This window comes from Streptopelia decaocto (genome assembly GCF_964273445.1).
Source record: "Streptopelia decaocto genome assembly, chromosome: 1".
Lineage (NCBI taxonomy): Eukaryota > Metazoa > Chordata > Aves > Columbiformes > Columbidae > Streptopelia > Streptopelia decaocto.
Window position 1 is genome coordinate 114,911,367 of NC_138663.1, and position 15,452 is coordinate 114,926,818.

The window sequence follows — 15,452 nt, forward strand, 5'->3', positions numbered from 1 at the left end:
CGTGTGATTGTGTCTGCAAATCATGTCAAAAGTTCACGTCTAATAATAGCCTGGCTCCACCAGATGTTTCCAGGAATTAATCAGCCCCAAAATTATCTGGTTGTGACTTGATTTCTTCAAGTATAAATGAAATGACGTGCAATGGTAGCAGGGTTAGACCAGGAAGTGAGGAACCGTGGAACAGTGGCCTGTATCTACACCATAAAAAAACAGACATAGAAAACCAATCAGCAAATAATCTGTTCCCTCCTATCTACTAATGGAAGTCTGTTGTCTGAAAAACATTACCTAGGATTTTGCACAGTCTGTGTTTTAATTTGTATTTAATGTGATTTTTAAAAAAATCTATATTAATTCTAGTCACCAACCTTGACCAGCAGTATCTTTGACATTGGATTACAGGCATTGTTTAATCTAGGATAAAGCAGTCAATGAGAACATCTAAGAAAAAAAAATAAAAATTTTAGGTTGCCCCTAAAAGTTGCCCCTCAGCAACATCTCCCTTCTCCAAAACTTCCCAGCAGTAATTGATTTTGCAGTACACCTCAGAGCACAGCAATTTTGTGCTATTTGTTGTAAATGCCAAAGTCAATGCATCACCCACATTGGCAAATTCCTTTATTTTAAAGGAGCCTCGGGAGTTTCCATTGAACTTGGCTCTGACAACACATACCTGAGGACCTATTCCTGCTCCCACTGGAGCAAACACGCAGTGACCTACCAATCCACAACTGCTTTGCCTCAGAAGGCCTCGGTCAGACTTGGGTTCCTCAGTTCAGCGGGGCCAACAGCTCAGGCAGCCAGAAGCTTGAATAAGCTGAATGAGCTTCATGGCAGCCCTGACTGCCCCATGTCAGGCCCCTGGCGCTCCCCCACTTGCCCATAGCCCAGGACTCCATGCCAGCCTGAGGATGGTTACAAATGGCAGAGTAGGAAGGAAATGACAGAGCCAAGAGGACCCCGTCAGACAAATGCCAGTCCTGTGTTTAGTGTCTACGCAGCCATGCCAGCCTCTGCAATAAGAAGATTCAGACTTCATCACATGCCAAGAACCCCAGGAGAAGCATGTCGGCCTCCAAATGCGTCTGTAATTCCCTTCCTGACATCATTATTTTCCTGTTAGTCCTTGGCAGGCGATGGCGAGTGTTGTCACGAGCCTCCTTCATGTGGTGTGTTCCTCAGCCAGCCAGGGACACCCGTCCTGGTGCCCCCTGAGCCCGGCTGGCCCTGCCACAGGGCCTGGCTTCTGGGCCGGGAAGGGGCCACGCACCGACGGGGCGATGATGCCGGAGAGATGCTGCACTCCAGCATGATGGATGGCAGGTCTGCTCCCACCGGGTCTGACCTCAGATAAATCCTCATAGGGGATGCACAGCCAGGCTCCTCCTTTGCCAGGGCATAATACATTACATTCGTAACAGAGGGAAAAAAAAGTTAATTACTTTCCAGATGCATTAGGGGAGTAGCTGTGAGTGCTTTCCTGTTCATCTTTTATTTATTATATATTACCTAGCTGTTTAAAAATTTATTGTTTTGATGTCTATAATTGTCTGGGTTACAACAGGCTGCGCTTACTGTATGTTTTATTTTCAGACCCTCTACCATATACATTGCGAGACAGGAAACTGGGAGCCCAAATGTCATATTGCAAGCAAGAAAAATGTTTCCATCTACCCAGTGAACATTTAGGGCCAGACTCATTCCCTGATAACTTCATATTTGTATTGCCATGCTATGAATTTCTGGCCAGAGCGCTTAAGGGCACTGATTTGCAAAGCCAGAGGAATCAATATTTTCCTGTTAAGAGCCAAACTGTCACATAAACAAATCTACTAAATGTCTGTGTGTAGTGGTCCAGCCAGCTACTCACTCCGTGGGCATGCTGGCATTTTTCTCTACTGTTTATAAAAATGTACCTTCTGTCTTATTCTAATATTATAACTATTTCTTATAATTCACTTTAAATTATCTGAAGTCGTGTTCTGTTTTCCTTATGTGCATCAGTACCCTCTATTCCATAAGATAATTAATGTCCCAGTGCAAAGAAGAGGCGAGCCTTTACTTAGATTTTGAGTAGATTCTTTAAAAAAACAAACCAAAACAAACAAAAAAACCCCACACAAACAAATAAGTGACCCACTAACTTAAATATAATTTGAACTGCTTGTGGATTTTTTTCAGCTCTCAGTTTAAGCCCATTTATAACACTGATAAACATTTTTTTCTTTATTAATTTTCCCACTTCTTCATTTTGATGCTTTTTAGTAGCACGGTTCTTCCCTAAAGCCTCACAAAATCCCCACATAGAAAAAATGATTCCTTAAAATAAAATCTGCTTCATCACCATCTTGTCATCCAGCCTACGAGACAGTGTTTCCACTCAGTTCTCTAAGCTGCAGATAAGGCCCCATATGTCTTAATTACAGTGCTTAGCATAAGCTCTGTGCACAGAGTGCAGCTTTGCCACTGCGTTGTGCTGTACTGTGCACCATTATTTGTAAGAGGCTGGTGTCTGGAAATCAGTTTTGACAAGGGCATCACTGATCATGTAGCATTAGACAATCCTGGCCAAAAGAGCTTGCAAGCTATGCAGGGAAGATGGACAAAATGTGGTGAGGGGACGAAACCTCTGGAGAAAGAAAAGACCTTCCTCAGTGCTGTACCAGAGGTTTGGAAAAGAAGTACTATGCTCACAAGCTGACATGATAAGAGCATTCCATTTTGAAAGTAAGCTGAGTCTGTACTGAAATGCTGTGACCATATAGTCTCCTTTCCCACATCTTCTCTGGACACTTAATTTTTGCAAACCATCTCCTGCCGAGTTTCGCATAGATTGCTGAATCTTGTCTTAACCATTTTGATTGGTGTTGCATCTTTTTGCAATAATTTGTTGGCTGGCCAGGATCAAAGACTGATATTGCATCATATTTCATCTTTGAAATGATGTCATGGTTGCCCTCTGTGTAGCTCATGTACATCATCTCTTTCAAACTCAGTGCTGATGACAGCTGAGAGTCTTTTTGAACCTGGAGGTCCCAGCTGCTCCAGGTCAGTCTGACAACATTCCCCAAACACCTTTGGTTATTTCACTGCCAGTATGCACTTCCTGCCACTCCAGATAAAGCTGTATTACCTTAATGTGTCACAGTGACTGTGGAGCAACCATCCTTTTTAAAAGATAATGTTTCATGAGTGCAGGTTGCTGATTTGTCACCAAACTCACAAACTCCTGAACTATTTTCTCTCTTATTCACATTTTTTGAGCAGTGTTCATGACTCTCTTAGGATTTAACATTTCAGGAGTCACTAGACACATCTATTTTGCCACAGCTTCAAAAGGTAATATCTACAACAGAGGAATCAACCATTGCTGACTTCTTTATCCTTTCCCCAGAAGTCCCGGGCATTTCTCAGGACTAAATCGTCTTTCCTCAGCAATCTATCCAGAAAGCCTGAACCAGATGTTTCACAATGATAATGTTGATGCTTTCAGTAAGCAAAGCCTCAATAGCTCATGTAATCTGAGGATGCCTTAGGCATCATCTCATAACGTGGTCCCTCATGGCCTACTGCCAGGAGGCAGTTACAAAATCTAAACAGGCTCTATTTATCTTCAGTCTCTGTGGGTGTGGACTGATGCAGTCCGCTAGCCTGACTTCTTATACAAACTAAAGAAGCAGGGCTGCTCAACCAAAGGAGGACCAACATCCATTTATCCATCTCTATGCCCATTTCTCTCTTCCAGGCCATACCAGGCCAGGACTCTAAATGGGACTTCCTAGATATCCTCCAAAGCATACTACATCTGGGTAAAGTGGCAGGTTTTCTGTCTCTTCCTGACTCTTTTGTTGGAAACCATCTATGTCTTTCAGGCAGAAGGACTTTATCTTAGAAGGCTTCATAACATTCACATGTAGTTTCTTTCAAGGAGAGAAGCCAGATGCTCTGCCCAGATCTTTAAAGGTATTTGTTATATAAGTGTGTCAGGTGTGGTCAAATACCTTTAAAAGCTGATATGATATTCCAGTTATCCCTGACACCTATATTTCATTCATTTCTAGTTCCTCAGTCCCTTGTGTTCACCCACTAGGAGATAATAAGGACTCTTTGCCCTCAACCTAACATCCCTAACTTTCTTCTACACACAGATTTGGTTCTCCTTTCTCATGCTTCTGGGTTTGTGGGAATATCTTTGTTTACCAGGAAATCCAACCTCTGTGGCAGTCCAAGACTCATCATGTCACCTGTTCACTCTGTTCTTAGGTACCACTTTGTTCACCTATTAATCACCAGCTCCCCTGGCTGTGCATATTAAGACAGCACGTTGTGAACACCACATGCTGGGTAACAGTTTGAAATCATTCTGCATTTGTAAAACTAAAATGGCTCTTTTTTAAGAAGCCTGTCTACAAAGATACTGCAACTGCAGACTGCCCAGTGAAAACCTCTTCCATACCTCTTCCGTCTTCCACCTTTCAGTAACGTGGCTTGCCAAGGCAGAATCCTAAGCATTTGTACAGACCTCTATGAGATGTTATGATCTCCAGCAGATCGCAGCTCAAAAGCAAAGCTCATCTACTGGGACTTTTTTCTTTATAATTCTTTTTCTCCTCCTAATTCTGAAATGATAGCTGTTTAAAAGGGTTTATTGTTTGTGGTAGTTCTTTCCTGGAATGCAAAGCAGCTACAAAAGCAGTTTAGGATGCCTTCTGGAAATATCATACATGTTTTACAGGAAGTGTTACGACAGCTTGTGGTGCCATAGTGCTTGGTTTCCATTAACTAATACTAATGGCTTGATGCTGTGATCACTCATGCTAAGAGAAAATGCAGTATTTAACTAACGCTACAATAACATCTCGCTGTAGTGTTTTAAAGAACTCCTTACTGAACTAGCTGCCAGCACAGCTTATGCAGATGTAGTCTGCTCTGGATATGCACACCCCATGTCTCAGCTACCTCTTCCCTCAGAAAACCTGAATCACCTCCCATGGGATCTGACCCTGGCACTATGACTTTTGGTTGTGTTAATTCTCCTGTTGTATTAAGGTCAGTAATAACAGCACCATATAATTCTCTAGCTAAATAGTGACCTTGGAACTCATGAGCTGATCTATCTTCCTGGAATACTGTAGGACGGGGGTGTCAAACTCATTTTCATGTAACTACTCCTACATTTATACAGTCCTAAAATTACATTTGGCTCTTTGAAAGCAACCACAAGGTTGATGCGGCCCCTAGTGAAAATGAGTTTGACACCCCTGCTGTAGATCTCTCAGAGATATTTTATTATTTTGAAAAAATGCAATGAAGGTAGTATAGTAGTTTCCCTCCCACTTCCACAAATCCAGGGGAGATAAATGGCATCCACACTAAAAGGGCTTTCCATAAACTCAGTCTAAGTCACAGCGCTGAGAACTGTGCTCAGCTGTATCCTTACCAGAGAGGTTTGCTGGCCATGTAACACCATCACAGTAGTTACACCGGTGCAAACACTTACAGCTCTGACAAGCTCACTTTTACTGAAGAGAGAAACATAAATCCTCTGAAGCAGCTATTGTTTCTTTTCCTAAGTATGGCAACATTTACTGATTTTATGGATCATGCTACTCATCTTTACAATTCATACTTTTCAAGAAGCTAGCCAGTAATTACTGGGAGCCAACATACATTCTCTTTCCATTCAGAACAAAAAATAGCTGTGTCAACTATTGACTGCTACAGAGTACATAAGTCTTAAAAGTTATTTGCTACTTTTGCATACGCAGAAAGATCAGTCTGGAAGAGTAAGAGTGAGATTGCTTGGATTATAAGAAATATTTTAAAAGGAAAATATTTTATTTTATTGTTTTTCATTGGGTTTGGGTAAAATAATTCTAAACAACCTGAGAACTGTTACCCAATTCTTAAAAATAAGCATGAAACCTACCATTTGCCTCCCATGAGAGTACTCCTTTCCTTTCCCACACATACACACACACACTTTAAAAAGTTTATTTAGTGAACTTGTATGGCCATCACTGACTTAAAAATCCAAGAGCTATGTGTAACCACCATTCCATTAAGTGAAGCCATAATTGATTATGTAGTGTTTGCTGGTCTTTTAAGCTGCATCCTCTAGCCTTAAACTGCAGGTTCATAATGGATGGCGGTACATCCATCTGAAAAGATGATGGCTGCAACAGGTTGTAATGGGTGTGTTGAAAACCCTTGGATTAGTTATAATATTTGGTTTTTCTTTTTTTCCACCTTTCGTACCATTCAAAAGATACATGAAAATGTGTAAGTATTCATACAGGAGCAGCTGCCCGTCCCATATCAAGGGTGCACCTCTGATGCTGAGGAGATTTTTAAGAGGCTCATATCTTCCTGTATCCACCTGAGATTCCAGCCTGAAGAAGAAGGAAATGGAGCCAGCTCTGTATAACGCTATGTACTGAGACACAGCAACACTGACTGATTTACTTTAGTGTGAGGACAGACATTCCTGAGGGGTTTTTGGCTAAAAATGAAGGGAGAGGCTCAGTAAAAATTCAAGCGAACTTCTGTGTCAGCTTGTGAGTCATGGAGGGCTTTCCAGATGATGATAAAGTAAAGCCAGGAGCTGTTTTTCTAAGCAGTTCCTCTAGAGGCAAGAGCTTCAGTCACTTGTTGCATTTAGAAACCTTGAAGCCACGGAAGGATAAGTCTGGGATATGCTGGCAGGCTTCTGCAGGGCTTTGGGGTGAATGTAATGTACCCACCTAACCCTGTGTGTCTGGGAGAAGGAACGATGCCAGGATGGAAGGAGGAAATAAGGGGATTAAACAAATAGCTGTAATTCATGAATTAACACAGTGCACTGTGTCTGCCCTGAGATCTGAATACAATGGCTTTCAGTTAAATACATTTTTCTGCTCATCTGGGTTTTGGGATAGCTCATTGTAATGACTTCCTAAAACACTGAACTTGAATAAGTAAAAAGGCTCTCAGGGACTTGCTCCAATAGAGCTTTATTTCTTCTACTCTAATACTCACCATGTTCTTTCCCTCCAGTAATAATTGCTGTGGGAGCCAATGGAGAGCAATCCCCACCATAAAACAAGGCACAACATTTGCAACCCTAACCACTGTTACGACAGTACGAAATAAAGGCGTCCACTACAGTAGTGGTTACTTATCTTACATGTTTCTTATGTCAGAACTGAACCAATCTTGAGTGAGAGCAAAGGAAATTGAGCTACCTGGATAACTCACACTAGAAAGGTTTTGAGGCCTGGATTTTGCAGGGGCAGTACAGGCAAGCAATGAAAGAACTGGATGTACCTAATAAAAAATGAAACACAATGAAGGAATATGGAAGTAGATAAACCACTTGCTCGGCTTAAGCTGTTGCAATGCAAAGGTATTCAGACCAGATTTTGTGCTGGATATAATGTTTGTAGTAAAAGCAACCATTCTGTAAAACTGGATTGCTCCCAGGAAAATTTGCGAAGGAATATGAAAGCAAAATGTATCCACAAGCGTAAAGGGCAGGACTCTGAGGTTAGTAAAGAAACAGCATTCTTTCTTGGATCCCCTAATACCTTTTCAAGCCTAGGCATTACAGCTGACCAGCTAAGAACATGTAATCCACTTTAATTGAACATTTTACTGCACATTCCCTGGAGCAATGGAATAGTAATATCTTCACAGAAAAGATAATAGCTGTGTCTGTACTCTCAGGGGCAGTCCTCAGGCCAGCTCAACACCAGGCTTGTCCTCCTTGCATACTGGAAACCCATTATTCTCATTAGATATCAAAGGTAAAGTGTGACACAATAGGTTTAAGCTGCTCCTGGAAAATGCAGGTTAAGTAACAAAAAGAGAGCTATAAAAGTACGGAAATACAGGCAGCTGAACACAATACTGCTGGATGATTAAACAGGGTCTTCATGGTGGATATTTAAAGTTAAATCCTACTAGTATAAGGAATTTCTAGCAAGCAGCATCTGGGGTCAGGGGTACGGGTGTTCAGTGTTTAACGCATTCTCTGGCACAGAGTTGAAATTTGCTTAGTTTATCTAATCTGGGGGAGGGGTGGGGAAGGAAAAGGTATCCAATTTGCAAAATTGGATTCTGCAGGTCAGGGTCTTCCCACCTTTCATTAGTAAAACAGAAAAGCTACCCAATTAAAAAATGCAAAAAATCTTCCAGAAATATCTATCCTTTCTCCTTGGAAAGAACACTTTAACTCATAACATACCATACCTTAACAAAACATACCAGCAGTTCTTCGCCAGGAGAGTACTGCAGCCTGTTGAAATCTTAAACTCTTCACCTCAGTGATTTTAACATGAAAACAATACTCAGGAAAAAGGAAAAAAAGGTTTTGACTTGTTTGAATGTTTTGTGTGCAGTATTATTTAGTGGCAGGAAAATACCAGGCCTGGCTGGGTATTTATTTTGCCTCGAACCTGTTACACTTACATTGTCTGCAAAGTTGTTTTTTTTTTTTCATTTACTTGATGGAAAGAGGGGTGAGAAGGAGAATGGCAGCAGGAAGTAAGGGTATTAAAAAGAAAGAATTGAAAATGACAGCAAATGTGAAGAGTATTCTTCTATTCCCCTCTCCTTTACAGGAACTTCCTGCCATATCAAGAGTGATGCGGCTTCAGCAGTTTCAAGTTTTAAATCAACAGTATAAAAGCAATTAAGATACTCAGCCCACTGATAATACCTTTCACCAGGGGATCTCAGAGCACTCTATCTTTATCCTGCCCTATTCTACAGTGTAGCTATTTGAGGAACTGAAATCATCATTGCCTGCCTGTGCATTTTAGCAATCAGCATTTTTTTTTCCTCCTTAAACTCTGCCTTAAGGCAATGCTGAATGACTGAAGTTTCTGCCTCTCATCTTAACCAAAATGGAATCTTGGATCCATTCCCAAAAAGTGTGGGCATGACTTCACATTTCTGCATATATATTATGCACTTTTACTATTGGTCTGTTTCCTATCCTTAGTAAGATCATACAGGGTAAGACACATATTATCAAACCTGTGAGTGAATTTAAGAAGTTATTAGGGTTGAGGTTGGATGATTCAATAACTCCAGCTCTAGGGCTTCTGATGCAAAATCAAAAATTGTGCAGCCACATAGTACAAAGCACTGGTCCAGGTTTTATAAAAGTCTCTCTCCTGGTTCAGATTTTCTCAGAAGGTTAGTTTTATGGGTTAATATTGCAGTGGCAGTCTTTATAAGGAACCAAATATCATCTGTATTCTCACAGCTAGCATAAAACAAGCATATGTGCATAAGCTCTTTGCACTATAGTTCATGTGGTAAAGATTTAACCGTATACCCAAGCCTGATCTGTATTCAATTTGTAGTCCTGGAAAATCCAGAAGTGCATTGACCAGTATTAATGATAGTGGGACTACACCACTGTAACTTCAGAAAATATATAAAAGTTGCATTATAATTAACGTAATATATCAGTGACAATAACAATTACAGTATTCTGGAATAAAGAGGAGCAGTAATTGTTTAGTTTCCCTTAAAGACAGACTCGGGAAAAGCAATACTGTCTGGTTGAGGATGGATAAATAAAGAACTGCATTCTATTGCTTGCAATACAGGTTTCTCCACCACGTTTCACCACAGAACTCCTAAATTAAAGTAATGGAATAATAAAATATGTGAAATAAATATGTTTCTCTTTCTAGTCTAGTAGTTAAGATGATCAGTCTATTCACAGAAATCTCCATTATAGGAGATGAAAATTGTATTTAGATATATTGAATGTTTCAATATATTTCAGTGCTATATATTTCAATATATTTGAGATTTACAGAAATTTTCATGTGAGCAGGAATTCTCCTCTCTCACTCAAACAAGCTAAACATTTCCAAGTGCCTTAAACAAAAGTAGAGCTAATATAGAGTGGCATTTAATGCTTTCACTTACTTTAAAGTAGTGTCTGACAGAAGAATAAATTACTTCCTTGGGTCTGATAGTGTATACAAAAGTAATGGACCTGGGGAACAACAGAAATGCAAAATCGCTTAAATAGAAAGGGAAGCTGCACACATGGTGTACTATCAACCCCAGTGCAAGAACAAGAGCCTATTTTCGCTCTGGTAGGAACTCTCTCTTTTATTCAGATATGCAAGGGAAAATAAGCCTATATTTCATGGAACTGGGAGGTACCAGCTTCATGCAATTGTTTATTGCCAGTATTATGTAACTATCACATCTAGGAGATGCCTCAACTGAAAACTGGCCTGATTGTGGTAAAGGCGGCGCACACATGTCAGTGCAAACAGCTCCTGCTCGAAGGAGCTGACAAGCCAAAGGCAGGGAACACCCAGCAAGGGGCTAAAGGAAATATCATCTCTGTTTTCTGAACAGGCAAGGATGATGCAGACACAAGGTAATGGAATTTGTGTGCTTTGAGCCCAAGGTGCCCTGGGGCAGGATGGCAGTGCTTTTTCTCCAGAAACACCATTGCTCCTGGAAATGTTACCGGGTGCTCTGCAGAGTTTTGGTAGGAGGTAAGCATTAGCAAGCAGGTAACCACCTGTACATTTTCCTTCAATGACCCAGGGCAAGACAGCACAAGACACCAATGACTAGTAAGAAATTCCATCACAGTGGTGAATCTGAGACCAAACAGTAGCGAAAATTTTAACTTTTGCCCCTCTGTGCTTTGTCCTTGTCTCCTCTGCTTCCAGAGAGGCATTAAAAAGGATGAGCATGTCCCAGATTTGAAGTGAAAGGAAACAAGAATCTGTCAGTGACATTTTTTTAGAAGAGCTGACGCTCGAGTAATGAAAACGACATTCACCCAGCTGAGAGACAGCAAAACAGTATTTATTCTTGATTCTTAGCATGTGATCTTGAGTTCCCTGTGCCCAGTTTTCTGATTTCTCCATGCTTCATTTTCTTAACTTGAAAGTGCAAACTGCAGCAGCTGAATGCACAGGTAGCCTGCAAGCTTCAGGTAAAATTTTTGTCCAAAAGGTATTATAGATCTTCAAGAACTGAGTACCATTAATATGTGGGAATACAGTGTATCAGAAACAGATCTTGCTTGGTTTTAGGTATTGTCTGATTGAGTTTCAAGTTTTGAGACTGGGCCATTAGATCATAGAATAACAGAATGCCCTGAAGTTGGAACGGACCCAAAAGGATCATGGAGTCCAACTCCTGTCCCTGCACATGACAACCCTAAAATTCACATCATGTGTCTAAGGGTGTTGTCTAATCACTTCTTGAACACTGTCAGGCTTGGGCCTGAGACTGCCTCCCTGAGGAGCCTGTTCCAGTGCTCCACCACCATCTGGGGGAAGAACCTTTTCCTAATGTCCAACCTGGCACATCTTCCTGCCATTCCCTCGGGTTCTGTCACTGGTCACCAGAGAGAAGAGCTCAGCGCCTGCCCCTCCTCCTCCCCTTGTGAGGAAGCTGTAGCCCCGTGAGGTCTCCCCTCAGTCTCCTCTTCTCCAGGCTGAACAAACCCAGTGTCTTTAGCTGCTCCTCATATGCCTTCCCCTCCAAACCCTTCATTAACTTCATGACCCTCCTCTGGACACTCTCCAGTAGCTTTATGTCCTTTTTATCCTGCGTTGCCCAGAAGTGCACACAGTGCTCCAGGTGAGGCCGCACCAGTGCAGAACAGAGCGGGACAATCACCTCCCTCGCCCAGCTGGCAATGCTGTGCTGGATGCACCAAGGACATGGGTGGCCCTCTTGGCTGCCAGGGCACACTGCTGGCTCAATGACCTTATCTACCACTAACATGGACTATTTTGTGGGACTTGTTAATAAGTTGCACATAACCTAGAAACTCTGGGTTATCACTGATGCTTGCAGCTACCATGGCAACAGAGTTGGTAGGCATATCTTGAGGAGCCTTTTTAATTTTTTTTAAGGCTTCCTTGAAGGCATGAGGTATTTATTGCCCAGCATGCACAAGCAGGTTTAGTTATGGAAAAAGTCTGCCTACAAAATGACAAACATTGTCTTCCTTTAGTTTCCCTATACCTCATATTTTTAGTTCTGTGTTCATGCTACTGCATTTAACAAGGTTTTCATTAAAGCCTTTATTTTTATGGCACATAACTAAGCTAGGTTTTCAGGACTTTCCAGTGTTTGGACTTTAGCTTTGCAATTCTCCTTGATGTTACTGGGAGTTGCCCAGAGCAATTTTCTTTGAAGACCTGAAAATTTAAACCTCACTATCTTTGTCCAAGAACAGTGGAAAAAAATGTAAGTTAAATGAGTGGAAAAATAAAAGTTTGCCATTTTCAAATGAGCGTAGAACTACTGAGGATCCATCCACAGAAACACATTATTTTGATTCTATATAGCTCTAATATTTGACTTTGAGGAGTATTTACTATGTGTTCGCTTCTAATGTTGCTGGAATAACCACTGCTTTCTGTATCTTTGACAGGTGGCACCGCTGTAGATGTGCTCACCAAAGGGACTATTTAAATTTTAAATAAATCATAATAAAGACTGTACAGACTGTGCAAAATACAGCCTCCTTCTAGCAGTCCCAAAGCCCTTGAAAAATGTGAAGGCTTTAAAACAGACAGTACCAAAGAGGTGCGAATTCTTGTTTGCCCTTCATTGATGGAGAATGGAGGCACCGACAGGTTAAGCCATATTAATGGACAGTTACTGTGTAAGCCAATCGCCAACTCTGCCACTGGCCCGAGATTCCCCTTGACCCTATTTCTTGGGATTACTCACAGGATTATCTTTCTTCCCTTCTTAAATACTCATTTAAAGGACTGGATAAAACAGTGTGGAGTGTTCCAGTCAACAATCTGGTTCAAAGTTTTAGAAGACTAAATTATATCTGGATGCTTTGAGGAGAATTAAAAAGCCTGCCATTAATTATCCTTTATTTTTGTTGTACTGTGGGCTACATTCTGCTAAGTGATCACTTGCAAATCAGTTGCAGATGCCTTTGTGGGAAAAAAATGACAAACATTTTCTAGAAAGGCATGATTCATGGCACAGCAGAGATGGCAAGTCTTGCACAGTTCTGAAACTTCCACCAGTATGAAATCCTTAGTGATAAGTCAACTCCAGGAAGCATGTTTTTTAAAACTGAGTCTGGTATCTTCAGGGACTAAAGACTGTCCATAAAGAAGTTTCATATTTTTCATGAAAATAGCCTTTCCTCAAGAGCAGAGTTGGGTTACTCAGTCCAAAGCAGTCAGGCCACATGGGAAACTGGCAACACCCTTTCTGCTGCTACCACCCTTTCTACTATGTTTGGGCATCTTGCTTCATTCCGGCATCCCTCTGCTCCCCTTGCACCTCACCTGCTTGACCTCTAAGAGCTGGTGGGATCACAGTCAAGCTGGCATGGCTATAGGCCAGCCTTCACAATTAATTCAAACACATTGGTGAAAAATGAAGTTGTTTAAAGCCTTTTTTATGTGTGAAACGATAGTTACACTCTGGACTGCCTACACAGTATTATCAGGATAGCACTGGGGTGCCTCTCTGACATGGGGTTAGTGCCTAAGACACACTGCTAGGGTAGGTATTAACTTGTGACTATGGTGATTTGCATTGAAATTTTTGAACCAGGTTCTCCACAGGTCTGACTTAGTGTTGCCTCTTGAGGTGAATGGGGCACACACAGTCTGTACTAGCTGAGTACCTGTCTGGTTGTTTGTAGATTAAAGCTTTTGCAAAGCAACTTGTTTTTCCATCCTATTGAAATTAATAATACTACATGAAGTACATGGAGGAAAAGTTCCTAAAAATATTTCTAATAAAGCAAAAGTACAAAATCCCTTCCAAAGGGGCAGAACGTGATGCTGCCTTCCACAAAGCAATATTCTTTTGCTTCTCAGAAAAGGAGGAAAAAGGTAAAACAGAACCATAAAAAGTTAATTCCTTCATTTGGACAAAATTTAAATTGACAAACACTAGACAAAATGCACAATCTCACTGTCATCCGTCCTCCTTCCTTAGTTTTGTGATACCTGTTTTGGACCCAGGTCTGATTTCCTGTGAAAACACTGCCTGGGAAAGAGACTGTGAGATTTCAGTGGCTATCTGGCAGTGGGGTCTGCCCAATTGTGAGAGTGGCAGCCCATCAACCAGGCAGCATTTGCTGGTGGATTCAGCACTATGACCGTGTGTGCCAAGGCTGGCTGCCTCTGGACCTTGGCAAAGTTAGGTGAAAAATATGGTATAGTCTACTGTGAGGGTACTGTAATGAGAAATAATATAAAAATTATGAGGGGAACTGGGGCCAATGTAATAGGAAGATGTACCTGAAAGCAGGCTCAGTTGTATTTGCTGTTTATGGAATGACTTTTTTTACAAGGAGGCATTGCTGAGGATGTTGCCTTTGACTTACATGTGGATGCCCTTGTTTATGACATTGCACCTATTTAAACTTCTTATCAATTTGTTCTACATTTGTAAGCTTGGGACAGTTTAAAAGCTCTGTACCTTCCACATTCAGCCTCTGTATATATTGACAAGGAACACGTCATGGAGGGTAGCTCAGGATTTGTGCTTCAATGAATTCTCAAAGATTCCTCTTTTGCCTGCTTCTCTTCCTCATGCCTTACAGATTGATAAGACATAGCCTAAAATACCTAAAACTCAATAATATATCAGTGGTTTTCCTCCTAAAGGAAGGAAGTGATTTGGTGGAACGTTTTCTAGTGCTGTGCAGCATCCAGAATGGGCTGGAAAACAGGGAGAAAGGGAGCAGCCAAACTTGCCCATGAGTTTGGTTCCCTCTTCTGAAGCAGAGTATGGGAACTGGCTTATCTGGCTTATAAACAGTCAGTGCTGTTTCACAGGAACAGTGGTGTGAGATACAGAGCGGCAAAGGTGGGTCTTTTCTCCCACCAGAAAGCTTTATATTTAATACCATTCACTTTCTTACAAGGCCAATGTTACTTTCAGTAGTAATAATCAAATAAGACTTGGCCTGTGTTGGTGAAGATATTAGAAGTCCCAGTGGAGTTATTTTAAAACTCATTTAATGGAGTCACCTGAACAGTCTCATTCTATCCTTTACACTATACAACGTGATGCCACACATGTGGGCTTCTACAAAAGCAGGGCAAGGACTGTCTAAAACTGGCACTGCTTCTTACAAAAGACAAGGAAGTATATTGAAATTATTTTGAGGAGAAGCTTGCCCCAGTGAGGCTCTAAACCACCAAAGTGGAGATTCATATTTGTGTTGACCTATTCTGAAGCGAAGACCTGCTCTGAAGATGTGATCTGATGAAGAATCTGATCACTTGGAGCTACTTACAGACCAGAACTCAGAATCTGGATTTGCCCCACTTGACTTTAGGCACATATATAAGGCTTAAAATCCCTTTAAAACCAGTGGGGGGAAAAAAAAAAGTATGTCCACAAGTTTATTCATGTTATAGATGAAGTAAATTAACCTCTGGAAATACCGCTATCTCCTGACTGATGAAAGGTTTTAC